Here is a 14,107-nt window from a genome sequence, read left to right as displayed (position 1 = left end):
ATTCTCTTTCTTGAGCATGCCATATGAGGTCTTTTGCAATTTTTGGGGACTAAAACAATCTTCTAAATCTTGGAATAAGAGGAAAATACCACATTACTTTTACAGGGACTCCCTTCCTCTTTTTAGTACCTGTTCCATCTAACTTCCACCTTGAAGTTCCACAAGTAGGACAAGAAGTTGCATCCTTCAACTCATTTCTATACAATATGCAATCATTGGGACATGCATGTATTTTCTCATATTCCATTCCCAATGTATTCAATGTTTTTTTTGCTTCATACATAGACAGAGACAACTCATTGTTTAGAGGCAACATATCTCCAAGAATACTTAAAAGCTCTGAAAAGCTTTTATCAAACCATCCATATCGTGCTTTCAGGTTGTATAATTTGACCAATGCAAATAACTTTGTAAAGTTTCTACAACCAGGATATAAAGGTTTTTGAGCATCTTCAAGTAATGTTTCAAACAATTTTGGGTCATTCTTACGATCATCATATGCAACTTGAACCATTTCTATTGTATTATCCACATCATTAAATTCAATTGTATGATGCCATTCTGCCCTACTAGTTGGTGGTCCACTTGGAGCAGCGTCTCCATGCCAATACCATGTATGGTAACTCTAATCAATTCCATAGAAGAATAAATGTTCTCTAATTTTTTGAGGAGTGTGGAATATCATATTACCACACTGAAGGCATGGACATTTAATGGAGTTTTTATATGTGGAATATTGTAATGCAAATGCGATAAAGCTTTCTACCCCATCTACATAATCCTTTGATCTTCTATCCTTTGACATCCAAGAACGATCCATTTGATGCACAAGAGATAAACACAACTCCTAGATACCACCAACAACTAAAGTTATTCATAAAATCCTATTAATAGGCTTAAAATATATAATCTACCAAATTAAAATTTCCCACATTGTCACAAAACTTAGACCAATCCAAAAAACGACAATGTGCAAGTCATCTAACAATAAGCAATATGACAAGAAACATAATTAGTATATTAGGTTATTCAATATTAGCATAAAAAATGGATCTTAGTTCATTCATGATGTTTGCTTTATTCATGAATAGGAATGAAAAGCAAGATCTAACTTTTAGTCTTCTCTTATATTATTGAATACACCAAGTTTGAAAATTTTAAAAACACATAACCACATGAGACAATGATACCATGAACTAAAACAATTAACGAATGGAACTAAGATTCGAATGAATAGAAGCAAGTGATTTATACATGATTTAGGCATTCTAACATCTCCAACATCCTTAATTAGGTGGTGGTTCCTATCCCATATAGGAATACATAATCCCTATGTGTCAATTGCCAATATACTTAAATTCATTTTTAAAAAATTTCGGCAGCATTTCCCTATAGTTCTCCAAGTACACAAAATGGATAAGGCACAATATGTGACCTTGTCCAAATATGCACCCAGAGAACAAGAAGAAAGACTACCAAATTTTCTAAAAATTGAATTAAGAACAAGCAATTAAATTCATAGATATCATGTTTTCCTATACTGTCCAACTGGACAATTCAAACATCATTTGCAGAGAAAAGATCTTTATCACATGGAAGACAAATTTAGTAGTTGTCAACTTGAAACTGGCTTAAATATACCCACATTTCACATTTTGACAACTTATTATCTTAGTATGTAATAAGAGAAACTTCTGTCTCACAATGATACTTGAATGGGAATTCTAAGGTTTCATGCATGCATAGTTGATTAAAACTAAAACATAAATACTTATTAAAATATTACATCTAGTTATGTATTATAAATTATTCATATCAATTGCAATGGTGAGAATAGGAAAATATTGTTTGTAAGCATCACATTTTAGGCCTAAGTTCACAAACTTGGCTAAATCCATTAAAAACCCACTACATAAAGTTCATGTTAAAATTGGTTCATCTCCAACCCCCAAAATGATTTCTCAAAGTTACTCATTTTTTAGAGTCTTGATTAATTAGATAATCAATATAGATACATATAATTTGTATTAATATAATATCATGATATTTTTTTCATTTTGTTTTTAGGCTTAGACTTGGGTAGATTTCCCAAGTAAGACTAAAGTAGAGCTAAGCCGCACCTTGACATGCGTTCTACTTATGTTGGGGGTGACCATTCTAGTTTGTGGTCATAAGTGGGGTGTCAAATCTCAATTAGTTTATTGAATAGATGAACCAAACATGACGTTATTATTAATTAGATAACATGTTGTGTAACCCATTTAAAAATGAAGTTGAATAGCATCTTTTGTAACATAAGCAATGAAGCCTATGTCAGATTGTGAAGCTTAAATTAGTAGTAAATGTTGCACTTCGCTCGGGATGTCGGGGGTCGAGCTGCCCGATCAGCTCGTTTTTTTATTTAATTCAAAAGCCACATGATTCTGCTCATAGGCAGCAATTATTGAGTTCCATGATACTACATCCCTTAATAAAAATTGTTGAAAAACTTTCTATGCATTCCAAGAGCCCATATCTCGAAATGACATTTCATCAAACAAGTTATAGGCAATACCTACAACTCCATGGAAAGCAAGCTCCTTTCGGCATGAACCATTGTACACAAATGGAACAATACCAGAACCATTTCCAAATCTTCCAGAGAACATAAGAACCAGAGAACAAAAACAGAGGAGAGACACAACTGAACCTAAAAACAGAGGTATAGTATCTTTTTATCGGAGATGCAAACCAAGAAAATAACTGATAATAAACAAAAACCACAACAGATTTACAAGCATTCACACTCAAATCCTAGAAATCAATAATGAAGAATGTGAATCCATGGGAAAACGAGAACATATGGGCTCGTACCCGATAACTCTCTCTTCTGGGTTTTTTCTTCTCCCTTCTTTTCTTTCCTCTGTTCCTCTGGTTCTTCGACCTTTCCTCCTTGCTTACCTCTTCAACCGAAGGCACCTGCCTTTGCTGCCTCTTGCCTCTCCCAACCTACGAATCTAAAAAAACCCTAGCTTTCTCTCATATCTCCATTCATTTCCTTTCTCTCAATCCAGCACCCAAATAGTCAAATCGGTGAAACATCCATGAATGCTATCTTCTTGATTTGGAGTAAGAACTTCATTTTCTCAATCGAAATTGGCTAGAGCTTGCTGGTTCAATTAGAGACAAATTTGGTAATGAAACTTGAGTGTGGGCATCAGATATGGAAAAGGCTTTATTACATTTATCTCTTTTTTTTAATTGAAAAATGTGAGTAATTATAAAATGAACAGAAAATGACGCTTTTAAAAGCGCCAAGGTTGAGGTTCTCCTACAATGGCACTTAAAAAAGCATCATTATTTGAAATGCATTGTACAATGACGCTTTTAAAAGCACCAAGGTTGAGGTTCTCCTACAATGGCACTTAAAAAAGCGTCATTATTAGAAATTCATTGTACAATGACGCTTAAAAAAGCGTCATCATTTCTCCCATTAAAGCGCCAAGATAATGCAAGCGTCATTAATACCCATTTTTGAGAATAAATAATGGCACTTTATATAAGCGTCAAGAAAAAAAGCATCATTAATTACATTTTTTATAGTAGTGACATAGTAAACAACATAAACCAATAATGAACAATTAGGGACTTTTAACCCATTTCTTCTGATCATTCCTCTCTAAGAACTCAACCTTTGCCTTCTAAGCCCTCCCATCTAGGTAGGACATAAATGAATTGCATGTCTTGAAAGCAAACACTTAATACATTGATAGCAATTTCATTTCTCCTTGTTCAACATTTTAGTTTGCAAGTATGCATATAAAATAGTTGTCTATTAAATTTTACATATCTTAACCATTCCTATATTGAGTCCATTGAGTTTGTAGGTTGTTCAGGTTTTTTCCAAAAGCTTTTAACATCAAATCATTACTTTCAAACTCCTCTATGAGGACATTCTATGTCCCTTGCAGTTGACCTTCAGTTTTTGAAATGCAAGACCATATACATAAGTTAAACTATGTAAGTGTTCAAACTACTAAAAAAACTCCCATAGTATATCATAAGCCTCTAACATAGTTTTTTTTTTCCCCCTAAAAATGCATGCATATGCTAAGCATGCAACACATACAGCAAGTACTGTTTGAAGGATGATAAGTAACATGTTCAATACAGCTATTTTCTTCATTTTCATCATACTTAAACGAGTCATTTTCTGCATGATATAAAAGTTTTTATAATATAAATATAAGGTAAATCATTTATGAATATCTGCAAAATAATAATTATTTTTATATCATCACTGATATATTTTGATCTTTTTTTTAATAAAAAGATTGGGCCAATTATAGCTGCCAAATAATCTTGAATCTTCTCCTGCGAGCCAATATCTAAAATCATCCATCAAGCAAATAGCCATAAAGCCTAGAATTACAACTTAAACCATATGGTTAATTAGGCACCAGTAAAGTCATTATTTTTCCCATCAAAAGCACCAGTATATTTAGCCTAGGACCAAAGTAAATAATTAAAAACTTGACAAACCCTTAGGACCATCTCTAATGTAATGAATTTGACTCATCATACTAAATTATTAAAATAAAATCAAACAAAGCATGTTTAGTTTAATAACTAGAAATCAAATTTCCCCAAAAAAAAAAAAAAAAAAAAAAAAGAGCCACATTTAGCCAAACAAAAATTCCACAACATAGAGAGCTCTGTCAATGGGAATCATTGACCAAAAAAGAAAGGAAGACAAATTCTATTATATGAGGATGCAAACAAAAATCCCCACTTCCTCAACAATCATAGTGTCATAAAAGACAACATGAAATAAAAGAAAACTTTTTTCTTGACACCAAAAATTTCTTAATCTTTCCTTTCCTCATTTTTCTCACAATCTATGTCAAAGATTGGAGGGGGGAAAAAAAAGAAGAAATCTCATATTAGGATTGGTTGAAATGGATTAGGGTTACAAAAAGACAATGAAGGTGAGGATAAACCTACATCTCCTTTATTGTAAGTGTGACCCATAGAAAAGTGATGCTCTAAGGGCAAATTAGGGCAACCCAAACAAAAGTTCAATTCCTCAGATGACTTAGAATTGATTGCCAACTTTTTAGAAAGAGACTCATTCTTTGTTTTGGAGGATTGGGCAATGAATATGCTTCCACAACTAAAGCAAACATAGGAATGAAAGGGAAAGAGGATGTGCTCTTAGAGCATCTAATGTCAATGTAGAACGTCACAAATATCCATTTTGTGATTCTTTTCCATAGGCAAAACAAAAATATTACTAATAATGCCTAAACAAAAAAGGGTCACAACAAAGTAAATGGATATGCAAAGGGTACCAAATCTGTGAAGAAAAGGATAAAGTAGCAAAAAGCACCTCTCTCCCATGAAAAAGTGTCCAACCAATCAACAAACTTTAATGTAAAGATTGAGGTTCCATCTAAAAACTTCCTACCTAAAGCCAAAGAGAACGCAAGAATGAGTTCTTGAAAGCATGAATCACTTGTTCCACATTTTCAAACATTCTACTATTCCTCTCCTTCCAAAAATTGTGACACATGTATTCATGATAACTAAGACAATTTTTGAAAACTAGAGAAACTTCTTATGGTTTATATTTGCAATCTTAGGAAACTTGTTGTAATTTATATGTACAATACTCTCATTCATGTACTCTCTTTTAAACCTCATCATTTTTATAGGCCTTGTTGCTTCTTGCAAACTTATATCTTTATCCTATTTGAGAACCATATCCATTCTTCTCACCACTATTCAGGTAGGCCATGGTTCTATTACCTTAATTTTCTCCACACCATGAACTTGTTTCAATCATATTCATAGATATGTGAATCTTTGAAGACTATTGAATTGTAGTGAATTGGTAAGCCTGGTAATTCCAAATGGAAGAAAGTACTATCTTTAAACATCAAATCTTAACTTTTGACTTCTAAAAATATTTCCATGAATAGAAGGATTTTGAAAACATTTTCTAGACAAAAATGAACTTCCAAAATCATCTTAAAAAATAGCACAACAATCCATAACCAAGCGTATCAACTCTCAATACACAATAATAACAAAAATACAAAAACCAGCATAGAATATGAGTCACAACAAAACTATCACCACAAGAAAAGAACAAACACACATCATTACAAGGAGTAAAGACTAACTCAATAAATAATAAGGTAGAGTGAACTATAAATGCCAAAATGAAATAATCAATTTACAAACTAAATTTACAAGTGATATTATTGATTACACAAGTCTAAGTATACTAATAGTAAAACAGGTAGAGCTCCTTAACCATGTCTTTTCAAACCATTGCTAAAACAAATTTAAAAAGTAAGACTATAAATGATGGAAATTTAAAAAGACATCTCATTCACATCAACAATGGAGATTTTTAAGAGTACTGAATCTATCATGTGGCGACTTGCAATTCATCCTAAAACATCTTCGATAGCTACCTCAAGTTGTGTAGTCTTCCTTGAGATGACATAAAAGTAGCCAACTCCAACATATCTCAACTTGGTGTCAATAAGTTCCTTGAGAAGATAGTTTGATGTCGATCTCAACTTTGTGTTAGTAAGTTTTTTGAGAAGATAGTTTGATGTCAGGTTTAGGGTTTAGGGAATTACAAGCGGTCTCACTTAAAACTCAGTCTACTAGACAGAGATTCAATGAGGAGCCACCATTCTTATGACCAATTTGGAAAATCAGTTTGAAATTTATCATTCCATTGGAAGAACCAAGAATGATCAAAAAGTCTAAAGAAAAAGGTAAAGTCAAGCATCAATATAATCATGATAATCATATGAACTTGATTTGAAATTTTGAGAAAACATTTTGTGGGTATTAGGAGCTTGGTTTGAAGCAGTTGTCTGAGTAAGAGTTTGAAAAGGCTTAGGAATATTCCCTAAGTTTAGGGTTTAGGGCTTAGGGTTTAGGGTTTACCTCAACCTGATAAAGACAAAAGCATGTAAGAAAAAATAAGAAAAAAATAATTATATAGCAATCAAAAAAATTATGATTTCATTTTAATTATTGACTATGTGCATTTATAAGCCTTGAAGACAATATTAAAATGAAATTATGACTAAAGCTGACAATGAAGACCACTAATAAATATTAAAATAACATAAGTAATTCTTAGACCAAAGTTATGAAGAGAACAACAAATTTTCAAAATAATACATGAAGTTCTTCTTGTACCAAAGTGATAAGGTAGCATGAAATTCAGAGAGAGGTTAATAAAGAAAATACTTAAACATGAAATAACACCATTAGATAGTTTATTTTTTGTATTTTTCATCTTTCCCAAGAGAGCCATTGAGAGAGATGCACTTCATCTTTGCGACACTTTCAAACAAAATATTCAAACCATAAAGTGAATTTCCTAATTAGAATTGAATATGTATACCTTTTCCGACTCCACTCATGCCCTTGAACCTTTGCCATATCACCCAACCTAAATCATAAAATAAATAAAAAAATCCATTTTATCTTGCTAAGAATAATTGCATATTTGCACATAAAACCAAAAAAAATAAGAATAAAAATTCAAATATTCAAAAAAGAAAAAAGAAAAAGCATATTAATTAACACTAACAAATCTTCCTATCATTGTTCTTATATCATATATTAAAGGTCTTTGGGTTGGCTCTTTTTCAACATTTAAACTTTAACTCAACCTCTTTCAATGAAGGCAAACATTAGCGAACTAGAATTGCTTAATATCATTTTTTTTTATATGGATCTTGCTACGCCATTAAATTATTCACACAAAATCATTAAAATTCATGATTCACATAGAAGAATGCTACTAGAGCAGTTTCATATGCTAAAATATTCTTTGTTCATACCAAGTCTTTTCTTTTAGAGTAAACGCCTAAGCTCAGTTTCTTGTTATATCACCAAAATCCACGTAACATCACCAAAATTTTTCCAAAAATAATAAAATAATCTTTACGTTAAAAAACTCCTCCCAACTAGCATGCAATTAATCATCAATTTAACTCTAAGAGAGCCAAAGATAAACAAACATCAAGACTTGCAAGTTCTCAAGCTTAAGTAAATTATAAGACAACAAGTAAATCAAATAAATTATAAGGAAAAAGAATCATCTTAACCCAAAAGTGTGATCACACATATCAAATATGTTATTTAAGGGAGGCTCAAGGCACTGTTATTTGTTCAACTGATTTTTTTTTGGGGAATGCAGAAATCCTCTGTCCCAAACTGCACCAAACTTTTTTTTTGAAAAGAAACAATTTTCCCAACAATTTAGAGACCAAGCATCTTCATTTTCTTTCAATTAATTAAACCAACAAAAAGAGAGTAGTGCATTTGGCTTCTTAATAATAAAAACAAAAAAAAAATGTTATTACAGGAAGCCAAATTCATAAATTTTTCATAATGGTCAGGAAACAGAGGACCGTTTGGTTTCTGGAGAAAAAAAAGTAAGAAAACAAAAGGAAAAAATTGAATATTCATGAAATCTTCAAAAATCCCTCTCTTTTGGCTATTAATATGCCATGGACAGAGATTCCATCACCGCCCAAATTTCATAATATGAAAATTTCACTTCAGAACCTTTAACCCTAAGACCTTCCGGATTTATTTATTTATTTATTTTCTACTAAACACAGATTCGAACAAACTTCACTTTAGAACTACTAACCCTAAAACAAAAAGTCGAACGATTTCTTCATGTTAATATCAAATTTCTCAGAAACCAAACAAGGAACAAAGAAAATGGAAAACGGAAAAAATAATAATAACAATAATCGTACCACGCGAGGGTGACATAAACGAGAGATTTGAGTGAAAATGGAAAGAACGTGAGGCCTGAGAACAGTGAGAAGGTTAGAACGAAGTCAGGAATAGCTAGGGTTTCTGAGAGCTCCTTCATATATTGAGAAAGATCTGATCCGGTGTATCACTTCACGTCACAGTTGATAAGTACACCTCTCTAGAAAGCGTCAAAAAACCTCACCTTTTTTCTGTTCTATTAAAATAATAATAATAATAATAATAATTTAAAATATTTTCATAATTTTTTATTAAAAATATTTTTTGAGAATTTTACAAAAAAAAAAAAAAAGAAAATCAAATAATTTTGTATATATGCATATTTCACATACGGTTCCAATGGATGGAGCCATTTTTTATTGTGAAACTTTGATTTTTATTTTTATTTTTTTAGTTAAACAATAAGTTATTTTAGTTTTTTTTAAAAAAAAAAAGGAAAAAAATTTTGATTTTTTTTAAGTTAAACAATATGTTATTTTATTTTTATTTTTTAAGAAAAAAAAAAAGGATAAAAACTGTGTATGAGATACAACTTTGCAAATCAAAAAAACAAATTCAACGTTAAATTATGTATGGATAAGGTATGGTAATAAGTCATAACATTTATTTAAATTTATTTACTTATCATTTCTACTAAATAAATATTCAAAAGAATTATGATAATTAATTGATGAATTATGGATACAAATGAAAAAATAGTACAAATAGGCAAAAGAAGTTACAATAATAATCTATAAATAATGAGAGAATTGCTTAATTAGAAAAAAGAGTTTTATTATTCCAAACATCACAAAATAATTTAAAGAAACTTTGATAGAATCCATTTACATTAAAAATAATTTTAGATTAATGATTTTAATTTATTTATTCACAAAAAAAATAATTTATTTATAAAATGTTTGATTTTTATTTAAATTCAAATTTATTTCTAACAGAACTTTTCTTGTTTTTATTAAGGGAGATTATTGAATTCAATTTCACTAAAAAAAATTCAATTTGATTTTTATTTACAAGAAATGATTTTTATTTAACTGTATTAAAAAAGGAAAGAATTTTTACAATTTTATTTTCAAGAAAATATTTCAATTCAAATTTTATTAAAGAATAATTTTTACAAATTAAATGAAAGATTGTAACAAATTTATTTATAAGAATATTCCATTCAATTAAGAAAATGATTTTTATAACTTTAATTTATTAAAAAAAAAATCATCCTATTCTTATTAAAACAAATTCTTTACCATCTGGATTTATAAAATTATCTCCAATCTCAATTAAAAAGTAAAATGTTTTATTTAATTTCATTAAAAAGGTATTTTACAAAAAGACTTTAACTTTATAAAAAAAAAAAAAATGTTTTTCAACTTTATTCAAAAGTGTCTCAAACTTTGTTTGAGTTAGAATTCATTATTTAAAGGGAAAAAAAGGCTCCAAATTTATTTAAAAAAGAAAAAAATAGCTTTATTTTGTTAGAAAGAGTTTTCAATTTATTTTTAAAAAATGACTTTTCAATTTTATTTAAAAAAATTAAAAAGGTTTTATATTAAAAGGATAATTTCTTAGCTTTAAAAGAAGTTTTCAAATTTTATTTTTAAAAAAATATACACTGTTATTTTAAAAGGCAAAAAAGATTTTACCATTTTATTTAAAAATATTTTATAGTTTTATTTTTTAAAGTATTTTTACAGTTTTTGTTTTAGAAATCATTTTTTATAATTAAAAAGAAAATTTTGGGATAGTTTTATTTAGAAAATATTTTTGGACGGTTTTTATTAAAAAACCATTTATTGGGACACTTTTATTATCAAATATATATATATATATATATATATATATATATATATATATATATATATATATGGACAATTTATTGAAAATAAAATTTCATGAAAAACAAATTTTCCTAATTTTGATTGGAAAAAACTTCTTTAAAAACATTTTTCTAGGCTATTTTTGAAAACAATTTTGTGGATCTTTTATTAAAAACAATTTTTTGTATTTTTATTAAAAAAAAACTATTTTCTAGATTTTTATTAAAAACAACTTTCTGAACACATGGTGGATAGATTTTTTGTGGATTTTTTTAAAAACAGTTTCTAGATTTATTAAAACAAAATTTTCGAAATATTTTGTTATAAACAATTTTTTAGATTCATTAAAAAACACATATGCTGAATTATTTTATTAAAAAAATTTGAATTTATAAAAAAAAATAATAAAAAAAGCTAATATTCTGAACTATTTTATTAAAAACAAATTTCTAGATTTATTAAAAAATATCTTGTACTATTTTATTAAAAACATTTTTATGGACTTATTAGAAAAAAGCAAATATCCTGAACTAAATGTTTAGATATGTCAAAATGGGCCTCGATGTCCTAAATGGGTCAAGGTGTCTAAATGGTTTGAGCATAAATCGGCTCGAGTGTCCTAAATGAGCTAGGTATGTTTAAATGGGTCTGGGTGTCCTAAATGGGTCAAATATGTCTAAATGGGTCAGAGTGTCCTAAATAGGCCTAAGCGTCCTAAATGGGTTTAGGTGTTCTAAATGGGCTTGAGCGTCCTAAATGGGTTTGGATTTGTCTAAATGGGTCAATGTGTCCTAAATGGGCCAACGTGTCTTAAATGGGTCAAGTATGCCTAGATGGGTTAGAGTGTCTTAAATGGGCCAAGTATGCCTCAATAGGCCTGGGTGTGTCTAAATGGGCTAGGGTGTCCTAAATGGGTCAAAGTATCCCACATGAGTCTAGGTTTGTCTAAATGGTCCTAGGTGTCATAAATGGGCCAAGTGTGCCAAAATGGGCCAAGGTGTTCCTAAGTAGGCTAGGTGTGCCACAATGGGTCAAGGTGTGTCTAAATGGATCAAAGTGAGTCTAATTGGGCCTGAGTGATAAAAAATAAAATAAAATGTGTTTAAGTGACCTAGGGTGATCAGGAAAGTGTCTAAGTGACCTAAGGCAAATCTAGATGTACCTAGGTGTCCTATGATGTGACTCAATGTCCCTAAGTGTCTCTATGATGGGCAATCCTAAAAAGAAAATCCTAGACCTTACTTAGATCACAATGAGGGGCCAGATATAATCCCTAAACCAAAGTCTTTAAGGTAGCTAAAAAAAAGTAAGTTGTTTGAGTAGCAATGGGTCATCGAGGAATTGTTATGGAATACTAAAAAAAACACTTAATAAGGCATGTGCTAGGGAACAAAATGGAACTAAATTGGTTAGTAGCATTTGCACATAATAAATCAATTTACACATATACCAATATGTAAATGATCTTCAATTAAGTCCACAAATATAGAAGCAACTCAAGATACTTAATATAGGCAATATGCACATCCAAGAATTCTTCCCCTTTTTGTCCTAAAATAAGACAAAGAAAAGAAATAACTTGTAGCAAAAATCAGGAGAATGTAGCAAAACAATGTAACATCATATAAGAGCTCACAGGAAAATTCACAAATGTGACATTGGCGAAAATCAACTATTCATTAAGTTTAATATAAACTAGTCAAGAAGCATCTTATCTAAAACACAAAATAGCTAGTCAATTTATCCAAAAAACACAAAAGAACACACAACATGGCCAACATATCTTAGAATGGGAAAAATACAACCCAAAGAGCAAAGATTATGGAGAACTATGAAGAACAACAATCTCAAGAGACTGAACTTGTTGGCTCAAACTAGCTAGTTGCCCATTTGACTCGGAAAAACTTGTAACCATCTAATCTAAGAGGCTTATGAAATGTTTAGTAACAATGTCAGCTTGATGGCTAATCTAGGTTTCATGGGAATCAAAGCAAGCAATCAACTAGTTTAAGGCATCATCCTAATTAATAAGAGGTCTCACTTTTTTAATTCTCCCAATCAACTGACTTGTATAGCGATTACAAGAGAATTCACAAATAGGCCCCATCTGTCATAAGAAGGAAAAACCATGAGAAAATGACACACCTACTTAAAGACATAGATGTGAGATAAGGATTCCAAATGGCAACACCTCATTCTTGAACACAAGAGGATCACATATACCAATTATCTCATCAACGATGGTGGCAGATAAATCAAAAGGTACACAACTAAGAATAGAAGATATAAAAATGCACCCTTGAAGTTGAAGTTTTGACCTATGACTTAAAGGGTAAATTGAGTACAAATGGAAGATAGATAAAACCCAAGTTAGGCAGGTATGGTCGTTAGTGTCAACAAGAGATGGATGACTTGCACCATATAAATCAATAGACACTCTTTCAAGTAAGGTTGGAGTTATCTCAAATTGAGACATAGGAATACCATTTCCTAATGGAATGCCTAATTTTTCTAAATTGGATGTCCGGGTAGCCTCTATTTCAACACTTAGAAGTGATGTCTTAAAGTTAGATGAGACCAAATCAATGTCAACCATATTTGAATAAAAGATCCTAACTATTTGAGAATAGGCAGACCTAATCAAGGTTTTAAAAAAGAGTCCAACCAAGTTCTCCTAACAAATTAGGTACAAGAGTAACATGGAATATAGACAAGTTTATAGACCTTTCCATACCAACAATTCTATCCTTAAAGAATTTATAATATTTGTCTCTAGCCGCTTTTGAAGGAAATGAAGAGAATAGAATGACATTTATGACTCCCTTAGGTTGAACAGAAACAATAGGTGGATGATTAGACTCAATAGGATTGTTCTCTCCATGACCATTTTGAGACTTCAATCCAAAATCCTTAATGACGAACATAGTTTTGGAGCCATAAAACCTTGACCCAAAGAAAAGGAAATTTAAAAGGATGATGATACAAGAAAAAAATATGGCAAAAAAAAAAAAAAAAAAATCACCTTACAGAAAAACCTTATACTTTGAAAGTTTCCACACCCCACAAACAAGAGAACATTGAATAGAAGGCAAAAGAGGAAGAGAAACAAATAAGGAAAATCACAAAATGCAAAAACCAAAAGAGAAATCTGCCACAGTCAAACCCTAGATTGAAAGAAAACACAAACTTACCTGGCAATGGAGAACAACTAACCATCGAAACCATAATCCACAAGAAAACACACCCATTTGACAGAAATGAGAAGGATTTTTGTTCTAGAAGAACCTCTTGGAGAGCAACAATTAGTTATGGTGAAGAGAAAAAACTGGGCAAAGAGTGTTTTGAGAGAAAAGTGGGCTAGAAGGAGCTAAGCTTATAATAAATTTGGGGATTTGACTTGAGATAAAGAAACCTCTTTTCTATTTCTATTAAACATGTATTTTATTCTATTTTATTTATTTTTCTTTATTTTTTTAATCTAAAACACTAGA

The 14,107-nt window shown here is 30.3% G+C and overlaps 1 protein-coding gene across 8 annotated transcripts in view; it reads right to left on the bottom strand.

Annotated features, from left to right (window-relative positions):
- LOC117906102 (probable ubiquitin-like-specific protease 2A) overlaps positions 1-8,890 on the bottom strand; it is a 29,222-nt gene extending 20,332 nt beyond the window's left edge. For 4 of the 8 annotated variants that reach the window (XR_004649768.1, XR_004649773.1, XR_004649771.1 and 1 more), the window contains exons 1-2: positions 8,787-8,890; positions 7,415-7,462 (exon numbers count right to left, since the gene is read on the bottom strand). The gene's annotated coding sequence lies outside the window, so the exon portion shown is untranslated. Of the gene's footprint in view, positions 1-2,853; positions 3,150-7,414; positions 7,463-8,786 lie in introns of all 8 variants that reach the window. The other 4 variants (XR_004649774.1, XM_034819069.1, XM_034819077.1 and 1 more) reach the window with 2 other exon arrangements.
- Positions 8,891-14,107: the final 5,217 nt, after the last annotated feature.

Source organism: Vitis riparia, chromosome 2, assembly GCF_004353265.1.
Source record: "Vitis riparia cultivar Riparia Gloire de Montpellier isolate 1030 chromosome 2, EGFV_Vit.rip_1.0, whole genome shotgun sequence".
NCBI classification, from domain to species: Eukaryota; Viridiplantae; Streptophyta; class Magnoliopsida; order Vitales; family Vitaceae; genus Vitis; species Vitis riparia.
Note: the sequence above shows the minus strand (reverse complement) of the source record. Positions and strands in the feature narration are given on the sequence as shown.